Source organism: Pinus tabuliformis, chromosome 1_2 (assembly GCF_031772625.1).
Source record: "Pinus tabuliformis cultivar Carrire ecotype Pingquan chromosome 1_2, CPIR1, whole genome shotgun sequence".
Classification (NCBI taxonomy): domain Eukaryota; kingdom Viridiplantae; phylum Streptophyta; class Pinopsida; order Pinales; family Pinaceae; genus Pinus; species Pinus tabuliformis.
In genome coordinates, this window is record NC_142298.1 from 746,476,817 (window position 1) to 746,499,199 (window position 22,383).

General features: G+C 39.5%; 1 pseudogene; it reads right to left on the bottom strand.

Moving 5' to 3' along the window:
* Positions 1–20,036: 20,036 nt before the first annotated feature.
* Positions 20,037–21,883, bottom strand: LOC149207917 (protein ASPARTIC PROTEASE IN GUARD CELL 2 pseudogene; annotated as a pseudogene).
* Between the last annotated feature and the right edge of the window lie 500 nt (positions 21,884–22,383).

Sequence of the window (22,383 nt, forward strand, 5' to 3'; positions counted from 1 at the left end):
ACCTAGAAAGGATGCTAGAGAAGGCAATAACGAGAAAAACATGTTGAGGAACATGGCATACCACTACTTGTTAAGAAATATGGTGTGCAAAGCAAGAATCGGGAATTTGAAGGCCAAGTTGAAGAAAGCCATGAGGAAGAGAAAAGAGCAAAATAGACTCCAGATCTTGGCTGAGGCTTCCTTAGCCCAACACAGCACCTAATGAGGAACACTCAGCCCAAATTTCAAGAAATTTGGGAAACTTTTTGCAATTTTGAAATTTTTGACCTAAAAAACAGGTTTTTCTGCATGATGTGCCGCGCCACTTGGTGCACGCTTTTGTTAGAGACCTCCTTTTGAGGAAAACTCAGCATTTTTGGATTTGTCATGGAAAAATATGAATTCCCTCACATGGCCAAGAAATTTTGACAGGTTTTGAGCTTCCAAAAAGGTCAAAAACACCTCCAAAATGACCTTTTTGTCCCTTTTTAGACACACAGGAAGCAATGTTGGAATAACTCAGTTTTGGAGGAGCAAATGGTGGCCAAATTCAGAAATTCCACTTGTTCTGGAAAGTAGATAGGAAGACCTTTCCAACAAGCCCACTTGGAGCAAATTTGGTGCATGGGAAGGCCTCTAAAATCAGCTAAAAAAAGGTGATATGCATAGGGAAATCAGTGCGACGCATAGGGTGAAATTTGATCATTTTGGCCAAAAAAGTTCTATTTTTTGCCTAGTTTCTTCATAGTTTGACTTTTCTCTTTCTAATAGTCAAACTCATGATGTAATTTAATGTGACTTGATGGATTTTTATGTAATTATGCTAAATTTTCACTCATTGAGGTAGATTCATCATGAAAAAGTAGTTTGCAACTGAATGAATCAGTTTCCTAGGTTTTAGAGACAAGCTGTTCCACTGCCTACTTTTCAGTTCTTAGTTTAGATCTTGTTGAAACAACTCCTAAACTCATCAATTCGACCCCTAAAGCCTAACATGAGTTTTTTGTTTCCTATATCTAGTACTTCTTTAGTCATTTGTAAAGGTTGGACTCTTGTGAATGCTTTGAGCATTATTGTACATTCATCTCTGTAGTTTGGCAAAGGAATTGACCAGGGTTTGTAGCACTTTATGGGATTCTTGTGGCATCTTAATTTGGTATTGTGTTTTCTTCTATAATTGCAAGTTTTACATGTGATATATGTATGCCATTATCTCTCTTTGCTTCATCTTAACTAAATCAAATAAGGATAAAGGTAGAATACATTGAAATTGCAGTGCTCTACCTAGGGTTTGTTTAGTTATCTATGTTTTCAGCTATTTGAAGAGGATCCCTGAGACTTTCATGCCCTCTCCAACTCCTCACCAGTCTAAAATCTCTCCATCTCATTCAATTTGAAGTGATAAACCATTTGCCTACCTCGGCCCATAGAAATCTCTGCAAGATTGTGTCCATTCTCCAGACCCAAATTTGCCTTTCACAATTGAGCCAGCAAACCCATCTTAAATTCAATCAAACACCTTTGTACACATACCTAGCCTAAAATCAATCATTACATAAGTCATCTCAAGCTTTTATTAGCCATCTTTTCAGAGATTGACAAGGAGAGAGCCCTCTCCTGACCTGGTAGGGCTAGCTACTAGGTTAAGCATGGTTTGATGTTACCCTAGATCCTGCCTTTCTCAGCCTGAGGTAGATTTAGGCGATAACATAGTGGCGACCATACTGGGGACAAAATTTTATTATCATTTTTTTGCTTTGTAGACTAATACGGAGCCTGAAGTTAGCCAGGTAGCCTTCGAAACGCTCTTGCTTTACATTAGCGAAAGTAGATGAATGTTGCTTTAGTCAATCTCCGGTCTAGTTTATGAACTGAACATCTGGTTTCCTCAGTAAAATGTAATCAAGTTCAAATCTGATTGTTGATGGTGGACAACGATCAGACACCAGAAGGCTGAAATCATTCACCTGGCGACTCTAAATCAGTTTCGAGATCATATCCAAGGACTCCACTGGAGGATGAACCTGACCAGCAGAAACATGGAAGGACAATATGGAACGATCAGGTATTCAAGTTGGAATTTCATCCAAGACATTTTTTTCTTTGTTATAAATTATTTCTTCTCTTTTCCTGAGAATTTCAAGAAGGCTTTGCAAAGTATATTGTATTTGAGAAAAGATCCTCAGCTTGCATTTGATTTCTTCCCTTTGAAGATTGTGAATACCAAAGATTTGCCTCAAGAGATCAACACTGATTCTGCAGCTTTTGTATATACTCCTACACCTTGTAAAATTCCAAATCGATACAAGCCTCTGATTTTACCTCCTATATCCCATGCTTTCCCTAAAAATCATGATCTATATCTACCAATATTTGATGGCGAATGCGACAATATCACGACTGAGAGACATGTATTGAATTTTGAGTCTTTTCTCGAACTTTTTGAAGTTGATGAAGAAGATGTCAGTATTAGGCTTTTTGCTCTTTCTTTGCAAGGCAAAGTCAAGAGTTGGTTCAAAACCCTGCCTAATGTGAGCATCTCAGATCTCGAGTAGTTTGTCAAAGTTTTTCTCAATAGGTGGGTGGTAAGACAAAACCCTTTCTTGATTATAGAAGAGTATAACCAACTGAAAAGACTGCCAGGGGAGAAAGTACAACAATTTTCTACCAGATTTAACCAAGTTTATTTTTCGATGTCGGTTAATATAAGACCTCCTCTTGGATCTGCTCTCTTGCACTACCCGGGTGCCTTTGATCTGGAAATGGAGTTTCAGCTGAGAGAAAGGAATCTTGCAACGCTTGAAGAGATGCAAAACAGTGCAATAGATGTAGAGGCTCATTTGTTGATCAGAAGGGCAAATTTGAAGGAAGAAGAGATGAAAAACACAGAGCCGGAGGAATCAACATCTCTGGAGGTAAAGCTTGACATTTTGTAAGTGCAATGGAAGAGATGATGCAAAAGATCACTACAAGGAATGAGTATGATGTTCAAGACGATGGCTCACTGATTGAAGAAGAACAAGTTGCTGATCCAAAACATCTGCTTTCTTATCCCAGTTGTCATAGATCTTATAATGAATGTTTTGTAGATCATCTTGGAGAAGAGAGATCAGTTGATATGATAGGTATGCTTGATGATGTGTTTTATACTGACGATTTGCCTCAGTTTGATTAGTATGATGATGATTATGTTCTCCAAACAGAAGCTAATCTTGTAGACAAACCAACAGCTAGTTTGTGGGAGTAGGAAGTTCATTTTCCGTAGTTTGAGTACAATGATCAGCCATTGCATATCAGCTATGGAAGTGAGGAGGAGAGTGCAGAAAATTTTGAAGTAAGTGAAGGATATTTGCCTTTTTTTTTGCTTCATTTCAGTTCATTAGAGACAACATTCATGCAATCAAAAATCAACTGTCGACAAGTCTTGATCTGGACCATCTTGAGGGCAATGAAAACCTTGTTCAAGACATTTCATATCCAGAGTTGCAGCCCCCAAATCCCATTGATTTCCAAGTTGTAGATGAAGACTTGGAAGCTAGATCATATGATTAAATGATACAAGATGATTCCGTACCTTTCTGTTTTGAATCATTTCATATTTTGAAGAAAAATTTGCATAGTACATTTTCTGTAAAGGATGAGCAACTTGTAGAAAATCATGTAATCTCATCAGAGCCAATAGAAAATGGGTTGCAGCAGTCTTTTCAATTTTTTCATGATCCACTAGCTGATGTGTTGGATGATGTTTGCAATCAAAATCCTTCTCCATTGACTACATGTGAGCCTGAAACGTGTACTGATATAAACTTGACCCAGTAGCTGGTTTCTTTGTCATTTTCAGCAGGAGTCTTGTCACAAAGCTCAGATCAAAGTTTGCATTCATGGTATGAGGAGAAGAGAAGTAATCCATTGGATGAGCTAAGTCCCAGTGTGCATGAATTTCAAGATCCTTATGCAGTGTTTTTGGAGGCGGATAGAGAATCCATATCATTCAACGGATCTATTTCCAAGTTTTCATGGGAGTTGCCTTTCAGTAGTTCTCTCTTGTTGTTCATAAGCAAGCACTTGTGGAGAATGCAAACAACAGCTAGAATGCTTACTTGGTTGCATTGGTTGTTTCATTTCACTTGATCAGGTGATGAATGGAACAACTAGAGTAGGTTGCATTGAATAAGCTCCACTTTGAGCATCATTTCCAATTTGTCGGTTGTGTTTAAGTATCGAGTTAGTATTTAGTTGAGTGAGAGTCAGTTTGTGTCGTCAAGTCATCAGTTTTCAGTCATGTATTTTAGCTTGAGTTTTTTACTCCATTGCCCAATGGATAAGGCACTGGTCTGCTCTCCCAAAGATCTACCATTCTTGGCACCTCCAAGGAGCTACCATCCCCATTGGATCCAATGTTAGTGTTAGCCTTTGTAGCCTTCCTCCAGTGATCAAACATGCTCTTACAAAGTGATTTTAAGGTGTCAAGATCAAATTTTGTCATTTCAATGAGTCTTCAAGCAAAATTTGGTCACTAGGTATTAGGTATAGGGTTTGTTTTCACTCCTTTCAAAGTTGTCCAAATGTCGGTCCATGTCACCATTCAGCTGAGCATACCATCATTCAGAGGGTTCTCATCATCATATCAGGTTCCAATGGGTCATTTTACACCTTGCTCATGCTTCAGTTATGCCTAGGTAAGGTTCATTTCCCTCTCCTAGGGTTTTGAAGGTAATTTCTCTTGGATGGTCAAATCATCAGCAAAACTTGTATCCCGATGTTCATACACCTTCCCATATCCTTAATGTACCTTATTAAACACTTCCCATCACTGATATCCCTCAAATTCCTCATTTTCGCACAAACCCTAATTTCTTGCTACAATTTGACAATTTTCTAGGCTAGGCCTGTGTTTTTCCCTTTTGGACCCCTTCCCCTCACTCAATCTTTGAAATTCCACTTTCCCCTACTTCCTAACATCCCTCCCTACTTCCCAAAATTTTCTCAAGAATTTAGAAGCCCCTTATCCCCTTCATTTCACTTCATTTCGACAAATCTCTCGTTCCACACAACAGGATAGGTTTTACTCCAATGATGTTTATGAGCAAGAAAAGATGAATTTGAAAAAAATGAGAGAGGTTTTTGTCCAAAATAAGCCAAGGAATAAAAACCTCCTTCACATTTTACACAGGTGTCATGGTTTTAGATAAATGTCAAAAATGCAGTTGCCTTAGGAGAATTGATGCACCTCTGAAGTGACGTTGGGAAAATCAAGATTTATCCTAGCTTTGTTTGCCAAATTGTTGGCATTATGTTTCAGGAATGGCTATATATGTTACAGATGTTGTACTTGATGGCAACTCCCATGGCAAGGCTCTCTTTTTATTGAAAATAAAGAAGGATGCAGGAAATCAGTTCAAAAGATGCGTACCCGCAGGTACACCATGCAGACGCCGCGTCCAGAGACGCAGGCCAGCCGTTCAGGAGGTGCGTCCACCCAGTGCACACATTTTAAGGTAGATAAAAGCACACGTGGGGGTTTCTTGTGTTTTACTCTTGGTATCTAGCTGACGGTATTGTGTTACTATGGTGTCGGCTCGTGGTATTGTTCCATGATTTGAGGAGGAGCTTGCCTATATAAAGCAAAGGAGATCATTTGGTTTGTACATGTCTTTGGTTGAATATCTTATGAGGCTAGATCTGGTCTAGATCTAAAAAGGCGAATCTTCTGAAAGACTGAGATCTCTTTGGCGCATGATCAGATCTGTAGATCTGACTGTTTGGGTTACTCTTGAAGTCTTGAAATCATCTATGCCCGGAGGTACGCAGGTGCAGTAAGGGTTCAGGTGCGTCGGGACGCAGGCGCAGAAGGGTTCAGGTGCGTCCGGGACATAGTTCAGTAACAGGAGATCTGCGTGGGGACGCAGAGAGACTAAGGTTCAGGTGTGTCCCTAGAGCAAAAGGACGCGGCGCGATAGCATTTCTGGGTGCATCTCTGCAGCAAAGTACGCGGCGCGATAGTGTTTCTGGGTGTGTCCCTGCAGCAACAGGACGCAGTGCAGTTCAAGGAATAGTGCGTGGGCACACAGCGCAACAGAAGGATCTCTGCGTGTGGACGCAGGGGATCGGAAGGTTAACTGCGTCTGGTCGCAGGCCACAGAAGGGAAAACTGCGTCTCTGTCTTAAGATGTTCTGTTGATTGAATTTCTCTGTTGATAAGGTGTTCTGGGTTAGTTCTGTTATTACTGATCTGATAACTGTAGTGGACTGTAACTGTTATGTACTTGATGATCATTTGATGCTTTATGAAAAGAAGTAGGGGGTTGTAGCTCCCTTTCAGGAGAAGACTGGAAAACGAGAGAGAGAGTTGTAGCTCTCTGCAGGTTGCAGCCTGCGTACTGGTAAAGGACTGCACCAGTACAAAATCATTGTAAAAAGAGTTTCTAATTTGAAAGAAGATAGAGACATATTGCAGCAGGTGGTTTTCACCCACATTGGGTTTCCACCTTACATCTTGTGTTCTTTGGTGTGACTATTTGTTTTCCTTGTTCATGCTCATTATTTTATGGTACTGACATGCAAAAATAATTCAAAGATCAAATAAGGAAGATTTATTAAATTGCTAGATAATACTGATTCACCCCCCCTCTTAGTATTATTTCCAACAATTGGTATCAGAGCAGGTCCTTCAGAGAAGCTTGATCGCTTGAAGGTAGATCGTTCATCATGAGCAACTACGAGAGAGAAGCATCAATCAGGCCACCGGTTTTTGATGGAACAAACTTCAATTATTGGAAGGTAAGAGTTACTGCATATCTTCAATCTCTTGGTACAGAAGTTTGGGACATTGTAGAAACAGGCTATGCTTTTCCTTCAGCTACTCCTACAGATCCAGCTGAGAAAAAGAAGTATGAAACAAATGCAAAAGCAGTCAGTACTCTGTTAGGATGTATATCCCAAACGGAATTCATGAAGGTAATGCACTACAAATCCGCAAAAGAAATATGGGACAAAATTGTCACAAGCTATGAAGGAGATGAACAGGTAAAGCGTGCTAAACTTCAAACTCTCAGGATTCAGTATGAGACTCTCAAGATGTATAATGATGAAAGTGTGGCTAACTATTTTCTTCGGGTAGATGAGATTTTTAATTGTATGAAAAATTTGGGTGAAGAAATAAGAGAGGCTATAGTGGTTGAAAAGGTTCTAAGATCTTTGTCTCCCAAGTTTGAATCTAAAGTATCTGCTATAGAAGAAAAGGAAAATCTACGAATTCTTACTATGTCTCAGCTACATGGAATTTTAACTGCTTATGAAATGAGAAAGGGAGGTCCTTCAGATAGAAGAGAAGCTGCTTTCAAGGCATCAGGCAAAGGAGATTATTATGAAGCAAGCCACGTCCCAGAAGAAGAGGAAGAAGAATCAAATTTTGTCAGAAATCTTCAAAGGGGTTCTGGAAGGTTCAGAGGTAAGTTACCTTTTAAATGCTTTGCTTGTGGAAGAGTAGGTCATTATGCTGCAAAATGCCCTTATAAGGATAAAGGAAAGGAACCTGCTAGATGGAACAAGAAACAAAACGCAAATAAGAAAAGCTACTACACTCATGAAGATAGTGATGGTCTATCAAATAGTGATGGAGATGAACAAGGTAATGAATATAAGTTGTTAATGGCATTTGAAGATGATGATTATATGGATGCTGTAGATGTGGATAACCTTTATGATGAAATTACTAGACTCAAGAGATGTATAGAAGAAAAGAACATGATCATTGATACTCTCCAATTTCAAATTGATGAAAAGGAAAAACATCTTGAAAAATTAGAAGGTGAAATTGTTGGTCTTAGAAAAGAGATTGAGAAAACAAAAGCTATTAATCTCAAGTTTGTCAAAGGATCTGAAACTTTGGATGAGATTATCAATGTGCAGCGATCTCCTCTAAACAAGACAGGTCTGGGCTATAATGGAGAAACTTCTCAAGCATCCACCTCAAAAAGTTATCTTGATGCAGCAAGAAGAAATGAGCAAAAGCAAAATGAAGATCATCAGGTAAAGCAGGGATGAATTACAAACAGAAACTATCAGGGGCAATCCATCTTAAGGGTGAACAAAAGCTACAACCAGCCACAGGTAAAACCTTCTCAATTTGGTTCAAGAATGGATGACAATAGAAATTACAATCATTTGGCCGGTAGATTTGATAACCGCAGAAGTTTCTTCAATGGACAATGCTTTTCTTGCCATAACTTTGGTCACAAAGCAGCTCAATGTGTTGCATATAAAACAATCATGACTAGGGAAGCTCAAAAACGAAGAAGTATGACAGGGATTACAAAAAGGACCTATAACAACTTTTCGGTTCTTGAAAATGAAGTTGAATGTTCTATTTGCAATAACTTTGGTCATGAAGACTCTGAATGCAGGAGCAGGTTCCAGCAGAAAAAGGAACAAGCCTCAAGCACCAAAACATGGAGAATAAAGGAACCTCAAACAGAAAGATGTGGGATAGCATTTTATGCAGAGGGACAGGAAAATCTATGGTACATTGACAGTGGATGTTCGAAGCATATGACAGGTGATAAAGAAAAACTTGAATCTTATTCTGCTCTAGAAAAGGGAAAGAAAGTCTCTTTTGGAAATGATACTCCTGCAACTATAAAAGGAAAAGGCATTGCTCAATTAAAAGAAAAGGTCAAGGCTGGAAATGTTTTGTATGTTGATGGATTGAAGCATAATCTTCTAAGTGTCAGTCAGATGTGTGATCAAAGAACCGAGGTTATATTCAGATCGAATGGATGTCTTGTTCGTGATCTTGATACAGGTAAAACAGTGCTCAAAGGCAAAAGAACTCCAAATAATCTGTACATATTTGAAGAAGGACAACAACAATGCTATCTGAGCAAGGATGAAGAGCACTGGTTATGGCATCGAAGGTTGGGACATCTAAGCTTCTGACAAATAAGGAAAGCATGCAAATATCAGGCAGTTCGCGATCTTCCAGATATCAAAATTCCTGACAACACCATATGCAAATCATGTCAGTTTGGAAAACAAACCAGAACTAACTTTCCAGAGAAACAAGGATCAGCTAGCATGCCTCTTGAGCTAGTACATACAGATACATGTGGTCCATTCAGGAAAAGAACACCTAGAGGAGAGGAATACTTGATATTATTTATTGACGATTTCTCCAGGTTTGTCTGGTTAGGACTTATGAAGCACAAAGATGAAGCATTCGAAAAATTCAAATCCTGCAAAGCCTTGGTTGAAAATGAATCAGGTCACAAAATTAAGTGCCTCAGATCCGACAGAGGTGGGGAATTTACTTCAAATGAATTTTTCGATTTCTGTGATGAACATGGGATAAGGAGAGAATTCTCTACAGCTAGAACTCCTCAGCAAAATGGAGTTGTTGAAAGAATGAACAGAACAATCCAACAAATGGCTCGTGATATGCTTGATGAATCAGGAACTCCCGCAACTTTCTGGGGTGAAGCTGCACATGCTGCGGTTGTTATTCTCAACAAAACAAATGTCCGGGTGAACAGCACTCAAACTCCTCATGAGATTTGGAGTGGCAGGACTCCTTCGGTAAAGCACTTCAAAATCTTTGGGAGCAAATGCTATATCAAGAATACTGATGAGCAGCTTGGCAAACTTGAACCTAGGGCAGATGAAGGCATTCTTCTTGGTTACTCTCCATATAGCAAAGCATACAAGTGCTACAATAAAAGACTTGGCAGAATTGTTGACAGCATTGATGTAGTAGTTGATGAGAAGGGATACATTCCTAGGCAAGTCCATCATGAAGACATCGAAGAAGATGAAGGCTACCCTCAAAGACAGAATGATGAAGAAGAAGAACCTTAAGAAGAACCTCAAGAAGAGCCAGAAGAGCAAACAAGAATAGAAGAAAGGACTCCATCCAGATATGTTCAGAAGAATCATCCAGAATCTCAGATTGTGGGGCAGAAAGAAGCAGGTGTACAAACAAGAAGAACAGTTGCAGAAGCCTCAAGCTATTTGGAATTACTCTCCTCTACTGAACCACAAAATGTGAAAGAAGCATGCAAAGATGAATGTTGGGTGAAAGCAATGGATGAAGAACTTGAGCAAATCGAAAAGAACAACACTTGGGAGCTGGTTCCTAGACCAAAGGATAAGAATGTTATCGGAACAAAATGGGTCTTCAAAAATAAATTGAATGAAAATGGAGAAGTAATTAGAAACAAAGCCAGACTTGTTTGTAAAGGGTATGCACAGCAAGAAGGAATAGACTTTGAAGAAACCTTTGCTCCTGTTGCAAGACTTGAGGCCATCCGAATGTTCCTTGCTCTCTCAAGTTTTCAAAACTTCAAAGTATTTCAAATGGACGTGAAATCAGCCTTTCTGAATGGAGACTTGGAAGAAGAAGTGTACATTGAACAGCCAGATGGGTTCATTCTTGGAAATGATCCAAATCTTGTATGCAGATTGAAAAAGGCTCTCTATGGTCTCAAACAAGCTCCAAGGGCTTGGTACTACCGTTTGGACAAATATCTTCATCAACAAGGTTTTTCAAAAGGTTCAGCAGATAGCAATCTTTATATAAAAGTTGAAAATGACAAATTGCTAATACTTGTTGTGTATGTAGATGACATTATTTTTGGCAGCAATGAAGAAGCTATGAGTCAAAGCTTTGCCTCGGTCATGCAGAAAGAATTTGAAATTTCCTTGCTAGGAGAACTGACATATTTCCTTGGTTTGCAAATCCAACAAAAAGGAGGAATCTTTTTATCTCAAACCAAGTATCTCAAACAGATTTTGAAGAAATATGGCATGGAAGATGCAAAACCAGTATGTACACCCATGGTCACAGGATGTGGTCTTAGTGCAAATGATGAATCTGCAGCAGTACATCAACCAACCTACAGATCTATGATTGGAAGTTTACTTTATTTGACAGGTACCCGACCGGATATCATGCATGCAGTTGGAATAGTTGGAAGATTTCAGGCAAATCCGAAGGAGACTCATCTACAGGCAGTGAAGAGAATTTTCAAATATCTTCAAGGGACTCAAAATTATGGCTTATGGTATCCTAGAGATACAGATCTTACACTTCATGCTTATACAGATGCAGATTGGGCTGGAAGCGTGGATGACAAGAAAAGCACAAGTGGTGGTGCATTCTTTATGGGTTCCAGACTGGTATCTTGGTTCAGCAAGAAACAAAGTTCGATTGCCTTGTCTACAGCTGAAGCGGAATATGTTGCTGCTGCATCTTGTTGCACCCAACTCCTTTGGATGATGCAGACTTTGCAGGATTTTCAAATCACTTGTACACCACCTATCCCCATCTTATGTGATAACACAAGTGCAATCAGCATCTCAAAGAATCCGGTTATGCATTCAAAAACCAAGCACATACCAATCAAGTATCATTTTCTCCGGGAACAAGTGCTTGAACAGAAGGTCAAGTTGGAGTATGTTCCTTCTAAGGAACAAGTTGCTGATATTCTCACCAAACCATTGCCCAGGGACACTTTTGAATACCTCAGGCAAAAGCTGGGGGTTGTTGATGCATCATCTTATTGTTGAACCTTTTCTGATTGATGGTACAGGTTCAGGGGGAGCACATAATGCATTGTTGGCATTATGGAGGATGGTCAGAAGGAGATCTTGGAAATAGCTGCAATATGTCTCTATCTCTTTCATTAAGGATTATGGTTCTTTGTTGCAGATCTGGTTCAGGGGGAACATGATCTTAGGGGGAGCATACCCTTTGCCCTTGATGTCAAAGGGGGAGAATGAAGCAAAGTTTGTGAGGTTGCCATCAAGTCCAAAGGGGGAGATTGTTGGCATTATGTTTCAGGAATGGCTATATATGTTACAGATGTTGTACTTGATGGCAACTCCCATGGAAACGCTCTCTTTTTATTGAAAATAAAGAAGGACGCAGGAAATCAGTTCAAAAGATGTGTACCCGCAGGTACACCATGCAGACGCCACGTCCAGAGACGCATGCCAGCCGTTCAGGAGGTGCGTCCACCCAGTGCACACATTTTAAGGCAGATAAAAGCACACGTGGGGGTTTCTTGTGTTTTACTCTTGGTATCTAGCCGACGGTATTGTGTTACTATGGTGTCGGCTCGTGGTATTGTTCCATGATTTGAGGAGGAGCTTGCCTATATAAAGCAAAGGAGATCATTTGGTTTGTACATGTCTTTGGTTGAATATCTTATGAGACTAGATCTGGTCTAGATCTAAAAAGGCGAATCTTCTGAAAAACTGAGATCTCTTTGGCGCATGATCAGATCTGTAGATCTGACTGTTTGGGTTACTCTTGAAGTCTTGAAATCATCTATGCCCGGAGGTACGCAGGTGCAGTAAGGGTTCAGGTGCACTGGGACGCAGGCGCAGAAGGGTTCAGGTGCGTCCGGGACGCAGTTCAGTAACAGGAGATCTGCGTGGGGACGCAGAGAGACTAAGGTTCAGGTGCGTCCCTAGAGCAAAAGGACGCGGCGCGATAGCATTTCTGGGTGCATCTCTGCAGCAAAGTACGCGGCGCGATAGTGTTTCTGGGTGCATCCCTGCAGCAACAGGACGCAGTGTAGTTCAAGGAACAGTGCGTGGGCACGCAGCGCAGCAGAAGGATCTTTGCGTGTGGATGCAGGGGAGCGGAAGGTTAACTGCGTCTGGTCGCAGGCCACAGAAGGGAAAACTGCGTCTCTGTCTTAAGATGTTCTGTTGATTGAATTTCTCTGTTGATAAGGTGTTCTGGGTTAGTTCTGTTATTACTGATCTGATAACTGTAGTGGACTGTAACTGTTATGTACTTGATGATCATTTGATGCTTTATGAAAAGAAGTAGGGGGTTGTAGCTCCCTTTCAGGAGAAGACTGGAAAACGAGAGAGAGAGTTGTAGCTCTCTGCAGGTTGTAGCCTGCGTACTGGTAAAGGACTGCACCAGTACAAAATCATTGTAAAAAGAGTTTCTAATTTGAAAGAAGATAGAGACATATTGCAGCAGGTGGTTTTCACCCACATTGGGTTTCCACCTTACATCTTGTGTTCTTTGGTGTGACTATCTGTTTTCTTTGTTCATGCTCATTATTTTATGGTACTGACATGCAAAAATAATTCAAAGATCAAATAAGGAAGATTTATTAAATTGCTAGATAATACTGATTCACCCCCCCTCTCAGTATTATTTCCAACACAAATGACTTCCTTGATAATCCAAATGATAACGAGACACACAGAGCTTTCCAATGAGCTATCATGAGCTCAATTTGGGGTTGAGGAAGACCTTCAAAAGCTGACTACAACAACATTCTGCCTTTAGGCAGCCTCATTTTGCACATTTTGACTAGTCTTGGGGAATTGACTTTTGACAGGGCAAATGAACTCCAAATTGAAAAATTCAAGTTGTGTTAGAAATTATACTCAATAAGCTTTCCAACGAACTATCCCGTGCCCAATTTGGACACCAGGAAGGCCTCTAAAAGTGTCCCACAAAAATCACGACGCACCTAGGTTAAAGCACAGCGCATTGAGCCAGCGCAGCGCATTGGGCAGTGATTTACAGTGTAATTTTATAACTGGTGTGACGCATTGAGAGAGCGCAACACACCTGTGAGGTGGCGCAGCGCACAGGGCTACAAGGCCCGAAATCACTCCCAACCTCTTCCAAACTCACAAATTTGCTAAATTCCTCACTATCCAAGTAAGTTGTCACTCCTTCATGGCCAATGTATGAGTTTAGCTTGGTGTTGTGGTGATTTAATGGGAGAAAATTGAAACCCTACCTCCTTGTATTTCTTGTTAAAAACAATTGCATAGGGTTTATAAATTGTATTTCTTGCTGCTAATTCCACTCCTAAGCATTTCTCACTCCCTCACTCCTTCATTCCCTCATTCCCTCACTTCATTTTCTCCCTCTCTTTACATTCTCATCTACCCATTCCATATTTCCCATATCCCTAAACAACTAACCCTAAATCCCTAATCCCACTATCCCAAACCCTAGTCAAATACCCCCAAACCCTAATTGCTATTCCCAAACTTTAAATATCATCCCCTAAACCCTTCTATTCCCTAAAAACCTATCAGCAAACAGGCAAGCTGCCAAGAGGAGGAAAATCAAATTGATCACACTTGAGCAAGAAATTCAAGCTGATCGTGAATCTTGGCTTGAGAGGACAAACATGCACCTAGAAAGGATGCTAGAGAAGGCCAACAGTGAGAAAAACATGTTGAGGAACATGGCATACCACTACTTGTCAAGAAATATGGTGTGCAAAGTAAGAATCAAGAATTTGAAGGCCAAGTTTAAGAAAGCCATGAGGAAGAGAAAAGAGAAAAATAGACTCCAGATCTTGGTTTAGGCTTACTTAGCCCAGCACAACACCTAATGAGAAACACTCAGCCCAAATTTCAAGAAATTTAGGAAACTTTTTGCAATTTTGAAAATTTTGACCTAAAAAACAGATTTTTCTGCCTAATGCGCCACGCCACTTGGTGCGCGCTTTTGTTAAAGACCTCCTTTTGAGGAAAACTCAGCATTTTTCGATTTTTCATGGAAAAATATGAATTCCCTCACATGGCCAAGAAATTTTGACAGGTTTTGAGCTTCCAAAAAGGTCAAAAACACCTCAAAAATGACCTTTCTGCCCCTTTTTGGACACACAGGAAGAAGTGTTGGGAGAACTCAGTTTTGGAGGGGCAAATGGTGGCCAAATTTAGAAATTCCACTTGTTCTGGAAATTAGACAGGCAGAACTTTCCAACAAGCCCACTTGGAGCAAATTTGGTGCATGGGAAGGCCTCTAAAATCAGCTGCAAAAAGGCACTACGTATAGGGAAATCAGCGTGGTGCATAACATGAAATTTACTCATTTTGGCCAAAAAACTCTGTTTTTCGCCTAGTTTCTTCGAAGTTTGACTTTTCTCTTTCTAAAAGTCAAAAACATGATGTAAATTAATGTGACTTGATGGATTTTGATGTAATTATGCTAAATTTTCACTCATAAACTACCTACTTTTAGAGGCATGTTGTTCCACTACCTACTTTTCAGTTCTTAGTTTAGATCTTGTTGAAACAGCTCCGAAACTCATCAATTCGACCCCTAAAGCCTAGCATGAGTTGTTTGTTGCCTATATCTAGTACTTCTTCAGTAATTTGTAAAGGTTGGACTCTTGTGAATGCTTTGAGCATTATTGTACATTCATCTCTACAGTTTGGCAAAGGAATTGACCAGGGTTTGCAGCACTTTATGGGATTCTTGTGGCATCTTGATTTGGTATTGTGTTTTCTTTTGTAATTGCAAGTTTTACATGTGATTTATGTATGCCATTATCTCTCTTTGCTTCATCTTAACTAAATTAAACAAGGATAAAGGTAGAATACATTGAAATTGCAGTGCTTTACCTAGGGTTTGTTTAGTTATCTATGTTTTCAGTTGTTTGAAGAGGATCCTTGAGACTTTCATGCCCTCTCCAACTCCTCATCGGTCTAAAAGCTCTCCATCTCACTCAATTTGAAGTGTTAAACCATTTGCCTACCTCGCCCCATAGAGATCTCTACAAGACTGTGTCCATTCCCCAGACCCAAACTTGCCTTTCACAATTGAGCCAGTAAACCCATCTTAAATTCAATCAAACACCTCTGTACACATACCTAGCCTAAAATCAGTCATTACAACAGTCATCTCAAGCTTTTATTAGCCATCTTTTCAGAGATTGACAAGGAGAGAGCCCTCTGCTGACCTGGTAGGGCTAGCTACTAGGTTAAGCGTGGTTTGATGTTACCCTAGATCCTGCCTTTCTCAGCCTGAGGTAGATTTAGGCCATAACAGGATAGAAAATAGATGTGTAGGTTGAGCTCATGGTTGATCAGAGGATATTGTATTCATCCAGATTCCTTGATTAATGCAACATAGATAGTAAAGGGTTTTCAACAGTTTCTTTCCCCTAGATAAATATTTGAGCATATGTGATTAAATCTTATCTCATGTTTATGTTGTGATTTCTCAATTGATCAAATGCTTTCCGCTAATGAATAGAGTATATTCAAGTCTTTTGTCTTAGTAAATTACATAAGCAATTTGAATATATAAGCTACTATCACTTAGTGAGCTTAGATAAATATTTGAGCATATGTGATTAAATATTATCTCATGTTTATGTTGTGATTTCTCAATTGATCAAATGCTTTCCGCTAATGAATAGAGTAGATTCAAATCTTTTGTCTTAGTAAATTACATAAGCAATTTGAATATATAAGCTACTATCACTTAGTGAGCTTAGTTATTTCGAGTTGTAGGGAGAACTTGAGTTGTGTACAATGATTCCTAAATTTTAGGAGGCTAGGTTGAGTTAATTTCAGTTGTAGCAATTTAATTCAATTAAAATGAGTTATGGTCAGTTAAACTAGTTTCAATTGTAGGAGGAACTAGTTAGAGGTCTAGCAGTCGGGTGCAACTGCAGTGTTTAACCTAATAACTGATCAATCAACCTAAATTAACTCATGCATGTAGATAAATCAACTTACCCAGTTGAGATTGGAGTTCAAGGGAAGCGTACTATCAGTTGTAAACTATTCCAAGTTGTACAGGTGGTGCATGCAGTCAAAGAATTGACCTAAAGGAACTGTGCAATCTAATGGAGGAAAAATCATATCAAATAAGGGCCTAATTCCTCAAAGAACAACACAAAGAAATAAGGTCTTGGAGGCTTGGAAATTTGGATAAGTATTGGCCAAAGGCAGCCAGTCAGGTAGAGGAGAGAAAATACTTGTGTAGGTTGAGCTCAAGGTTGAGCAGAGCATATTATATTCATCCAAATTCTTTGATTAATGCAATACATATAGTAAGGGATTTTAAGGATTTTATTTCCAATAGATTTATCTCTGTGTATGTGTGTTGAATCTTGTCTCATGTTTATGTTTTGATTTTGCGATTGATTAATTTTTTCCGCTGATGAGTAGAGTAGATTCAAGTCTTTTGTTTTAGTAAATGACATAAGCAGTTTGAACCTATAAGGAATTTCTACATGGTATTAGAGTCGAAATCACAACAAGAGAGAAGAATTCGAAGTTGTCTTTGCAAGTGAATCGAACTTGCAGGATCATTTCTTCAAAGCTAGCATGATGGATTTCTATGGACTAAGATTCGAGTATGCCCTTGAGGGAAGCTCAAATTATGTTGCCTGGAAGGACCATATGGAGCCAGTGCTCTAAGATAATTGGTTAAAGGAATTAATTGATAATGATATCCAAAAACCGACAAAAGTTGGTGCTCATAATCTAGCAGATTGGAAGAAGTGTGTAGCTAGAGCTAGGAGGATCATCCTGGAGGGTGTGAGAGACCACATAAACTACATGGAAAAGAGACTCCCTTTTCTATGTGGAAGACTCTTAGTGAGTTATTCGGAAATAGAAATGAAGCCAAGAAACTTGAACTGATGAAGAAATTGAGGATTGAAGACAAAGGGTATGAAGTGTTCTTAAAAGATGGGAAGGCTTATTTCAAGCATCTTGCTTCATGTCAAATCAAGAAATTTGGTGTCAAGATCTAGAGCCTCTACACATTAGAGGAATATGCATGCGCAACCTTGAGGAGTAAGGCAGGGATTAGAGATGTTGTAGTTGAGAGGGAGCATGATTTAGCTCTCAAGAAGAAGCCTCAGCTAGTTGGGATGAGGAGGATGATGATGATGAAGAGGACCATTCAAAGACCTCCAGTAGGAGGAGAATTCAAGCCAAGCGGGTAGAGGGAGCGCATGCAGTCATACCTCTAGGTGTGAGGTGGGGCGATGTGAAGCAATAGTCCTAGGAGTGCTGAAATTTGAGGAGGGTCCATTGAGGTGTTTATTTTTTTTGTCTCATGGATCATTACCTTGTTATGGGGGCCCACAATATTCAATAGTAGGAGGATCAGTGTCAATTAGAAATTGAGTAGTGCAGAGGAGTGTTGATAGCAGAGTAGGAACCTCAGTAGTAGAGTCAACAACAACAAAATTTCCCCAGTAGACAGCTGCAGACACAATTGATTTAGTTAGTTCTTTTTTTATGCTTTTCAGTTGCAGATGTTGCAGTAATAATAAAAATAGTGAGAAGTGTTGCATGCAGTACATTCCAAAGGTGATAGATCGGGGTAGATGTGAATCCCTTTCTTGCTGAGAGGGAGTGTTGAAAATGCAACAAGAAATTCCTAATTTAATTTTTTCCTTAATTAAATTAGGAGAAAATCAAAATTCCATGTCAGCACACAACTTGAATGAGTTAACTAAGTTATTATCACTCAGTTAGCTTAGTTAATTCGAGTTGGACCGAGAACTTTAGTTGTGTACAGTGATTCCTAAATTTTAGGAGCCTAGTTTGAGCTAATTTTAGTTGTACCAATTTAATTCAGTTAAATTGAGTTATGGTCAGTTAAACTAGTTCCAATTGTTGGAGGAACTAGTTACAGGTCTAACAATGAGGTGCAACTTTAGTGTTTAACCAGTTAACTGATTAATCATTCTAAGATTAATCATCCTAAATTAACTCATGCATGCAGAGAATTGGAGTTACCTGGTTGAGATTGGAGTCAGGGAACTGTACTATCAGTTGTAAACTATTCCAAGTTGTGTAGGTGGTGCATGTGGTTAGAATTGACCTAAAGGAACTATGCAATCTAATGGAGGAAAATTCCTGTTAAATAGGGACCTAATTCCTCAAGGAACAACCCAAGGAAATTGGTTCTTGGAGGCTTGGAAATTTGTCTAAGTATTGGCCAAAGGTAGTCATCTAGGCATAGGATAGAAAATACTTGTGCAGGTTGAGCTCAAGGTTGAACAGAGCATATTGTATTCATTGATCAATGGAATACAGATAGTAAAGGGTTTTGAGCAGCTGTTTTCCCCAATATATATCTCTATGTATGTGTGTTGAATCTTGTCTTAGGTTTATGTTGTGATTTCGCAATTGATTAATTGCTTTCTGCTGATGAATACAGTAGATTCAAGTCTTTTGTTTTAGTAAATTACATAAGCAGTTTGAATCCACAAGGAATTTCTACAATGAATAAGTTGTTTAAAGCTTAATACTTTTAAAAAATATTTGAACACGAAAATTAAATAAACTATTTGAAGATCTATGTTAACTAATTATGTTAAGTTCAACTTCATATACATCTATATATAGAAAATTAGTTAATTTTTTTATCAATAAATTATATAAATATAAATAAATATTGAAGTCATTTTAATGTATGTTAATAAATGTCTCAGTGCAATGTTTGGTAAAATATTTTAATGTCAACTATATATATAATATTGTTTTAAATTTTTTATGTATATATCATATAATGTTATTAAAAAAAAATTATGATTAAAATATTTGAAATGGTGTAGTAATTTACAATTGGAATTATTTTTACTTATATATTTTTTAAATAATTAAAAAATACACATTGTAATTTTGCACTCTAGAAAAAATTTACAAATAAAAAAATTGGGTCCCTCTCAATTTAACATAAATCCAAAATTTAAATTAAATTTATACTAATAATATACATACTTTGAAAATTTTAATTAATACATTCTTTAAATCATAGTAATTAAACTTAATATTTCCTTAAACAATTTTATTTTTCCTTCATTCACATCACTCTACTTAAGTCTTTAATGACTCTCCTTATTAACTCTTTAATGCGAACTTTTGGTAATGAAATATTGGGTATAAAATAATATAAATTTTTATTTGAAAGGGTGTAAAAATGTCAAGTGAATCTGTATTTATTTATAGTTATCTGATAAAATTAAATAAATTAAAATAAATAGATATCGATATTAAATAAATTAATATACATTTATTTTAAATTTAAATTTATTTGATATTGAAAACATTAAAAAATATCTTTTTAAATATAATTTATTTATAATTTAATAATGGATACATAATATAAAAAAATTACACCTTAAAAGCTTTGGACGACATATAAATTTTTTAATATCGACGGACTGATGAATAATAATGCCTTGTCAGCGCAGTCAGAATAATATATTAATATCGCCAATAATATGAAGACTGCAGCTTCTGTTTAAGTGATCGGAAGCTTCACCTCGTTTTTACAGATAGCCAAAACGAAAACCCTAATAATCGATTTCAGAATGAATCCAAGTAACAGAACTCCTGTCATAACAATGGTGTAGCCTTACATAAACTTAACAAAAAAATCTCACCTTACATCACATGACGAAGGTATAACAGAATAAAATTCCCCATCATTCCATTTCTAAACAAAGAACTGTAAGCGATTCAAGCGTTTGAAGAGATACAGACTGTAATCTATTCTACTTACACTTTAATAATAATATATATATGGAGGATATGGTCGATAATTAATCAGCACTGGTTGAGGGCGAAACCAACACGAGAATTGGTGGAATCGAAGGAGACCCTTATACGCTGCTGCTGAATATTCCCCATGATGGACAGACCGGAGGTGGTCGGGGCAAATGCAAAGCAAAAAGTCCCCTTGGTATCCACGGGTATTAGATAATTTTTAGGTGGCAGAATCAAGGTAGCTCCGTTGGAGAAATGGAAGCCAACAGTGGGAACTCTCACCAGCTCTTGGCCCAACAGATTGTAGCAGGTGTCGAAGATGGAGACCCCGTTGGCTCTCGGAAGTTGTCTGGTGCCCGCGACAAAGGCGTCCCGCAGGGCGTTGTAGGCTGCTGTCTCGAGGCGCGTGACGGCGGTGCCGGAGTCGATAATGAACCCTCCGCGGCCCGACGTCTCATCGATGCGGAAGACGGCGGGAGGTACGGTGTCGAGGAGAGCGCCGCCGACGCTGATTGCGGTAAGAGAGATATAGTAGAAGGCGGGGAGATATGGATTCGACTGCAGCGGCGCGAAAATGGATTCGACGGGGACGGACGCGGGGCCGAATTCGAGAGTGCCTGAGGACTCCGACTCGCGATCGACCAGGCAGTAGGAGAAGGCGCGGCCTGTCTGGGTGCCCAGCTGCCAGGGAAAAGAGAGCGGTCCGGCTCCGAGGCCCAGCAGCCCTGCGGCGCCGATAAAAAGACCGGCGTTGTCGTGGCCGCAGCCGATGGCCACGTTGCGCACCGAAGTGGCGCCGAACGCCACCGTCTCGGTGGCGAAGCTCCCGACAGTGTAGGAGCCGTCGCCGTAGGAGACCTCGTATAGGCAACCGCCAGCATGGCAATCGTTGACGTCTAGTTGACTACAGAGGGCAGTGTCGCAGCCGACGTTGGAGAAGGAGGCGGAGGAGGATGGATTGAAGATGGGATCCGCCTGTGAGTAACACTTTTTACACGGCTCGCACTGAATCCACACCACATCGCTGCCGGTGTCGAGCACCATGTATTGCTCTCTTGTTGGCGTCCCCACCCCTATCCGCGTGAAGTACTCACCGCTCCCTTGCACCATTCCAGACACGACCTCGCCGCCGAACTCAGCAGTGACCTTGGCCACATTCTCGTAGCCTGCCGGCGGGTCCTTTTCCAATCTCAGTCTCGTCTCTATCAGCTTCTCGAGACCCTGGACTCGTGCGGCTTCCCGCCGCAGCTTTTCTTCCAATCGCTGCTCGTAAGACGCTGTAGCGTTGGCGGCGTCATTGAAGAAAAGAGTATCCCTGTGCTTCACTTGGACACTCCAGGGTCTCTGTCTCCGCTTTGTCTCTCTTTCGTACTCAACTCCGCGGGGCGTACTTTGAGTCTCAAGAAGCGAGGCTCCGACATCCAAAGCATGATACGCAGGCAGTTCGGCGGCGGAGATCGGTCTGGAGAGCGCAGATTGGAAGGACAGAATCAGCTCAAAGCATAACAATAACGAAAATGGGAGCAGGGGGACAGCGAGTCGGAGGGCATCCATTGCGCTCTTCTTCAAATTCACGTTCGTTGGGAGTGTTGTGGCTATTAAAATAGGGCAGGACGACCGACCGTCGGGCAGCGTGTCAGTTCTGTGATTGGTTTGCCCAATAAACTAACCATCAAGTGGATGCATTGAGCGCCGAGACATCAGGAATTTAAAAACCATTCTGCCGCTCCATGGCAGAAAATCCGTATTCTAACCGGCCTTCAAATTTGCTCAGAATATTATTGAAAATTTGGTAGGGTTTTAGTAAAATCTGGCAATCATTTTAGGAAATCTAGGTTAAGCAGAATTTTAAGATTTTGAAGTGCATAGTAAATTTTAAATCTAGGTTACAGCAGTTTAATTTCAAGATTTTGGGTGCCCAATAAATTTATGATAGTGTTGAATCTATTTCCACCATTATTCTTATTTGCTAAATTTTATTCAAAAAATTGCCAAAGTCTGATATTTTTAGGGTCCTATCAAATTTGAAAGCTGAATAGACCATAGAAAATTACTGACATGCCAGTGGGCAATAAATGAGACTGTATATAACCATGATTAAATTTAAACAAA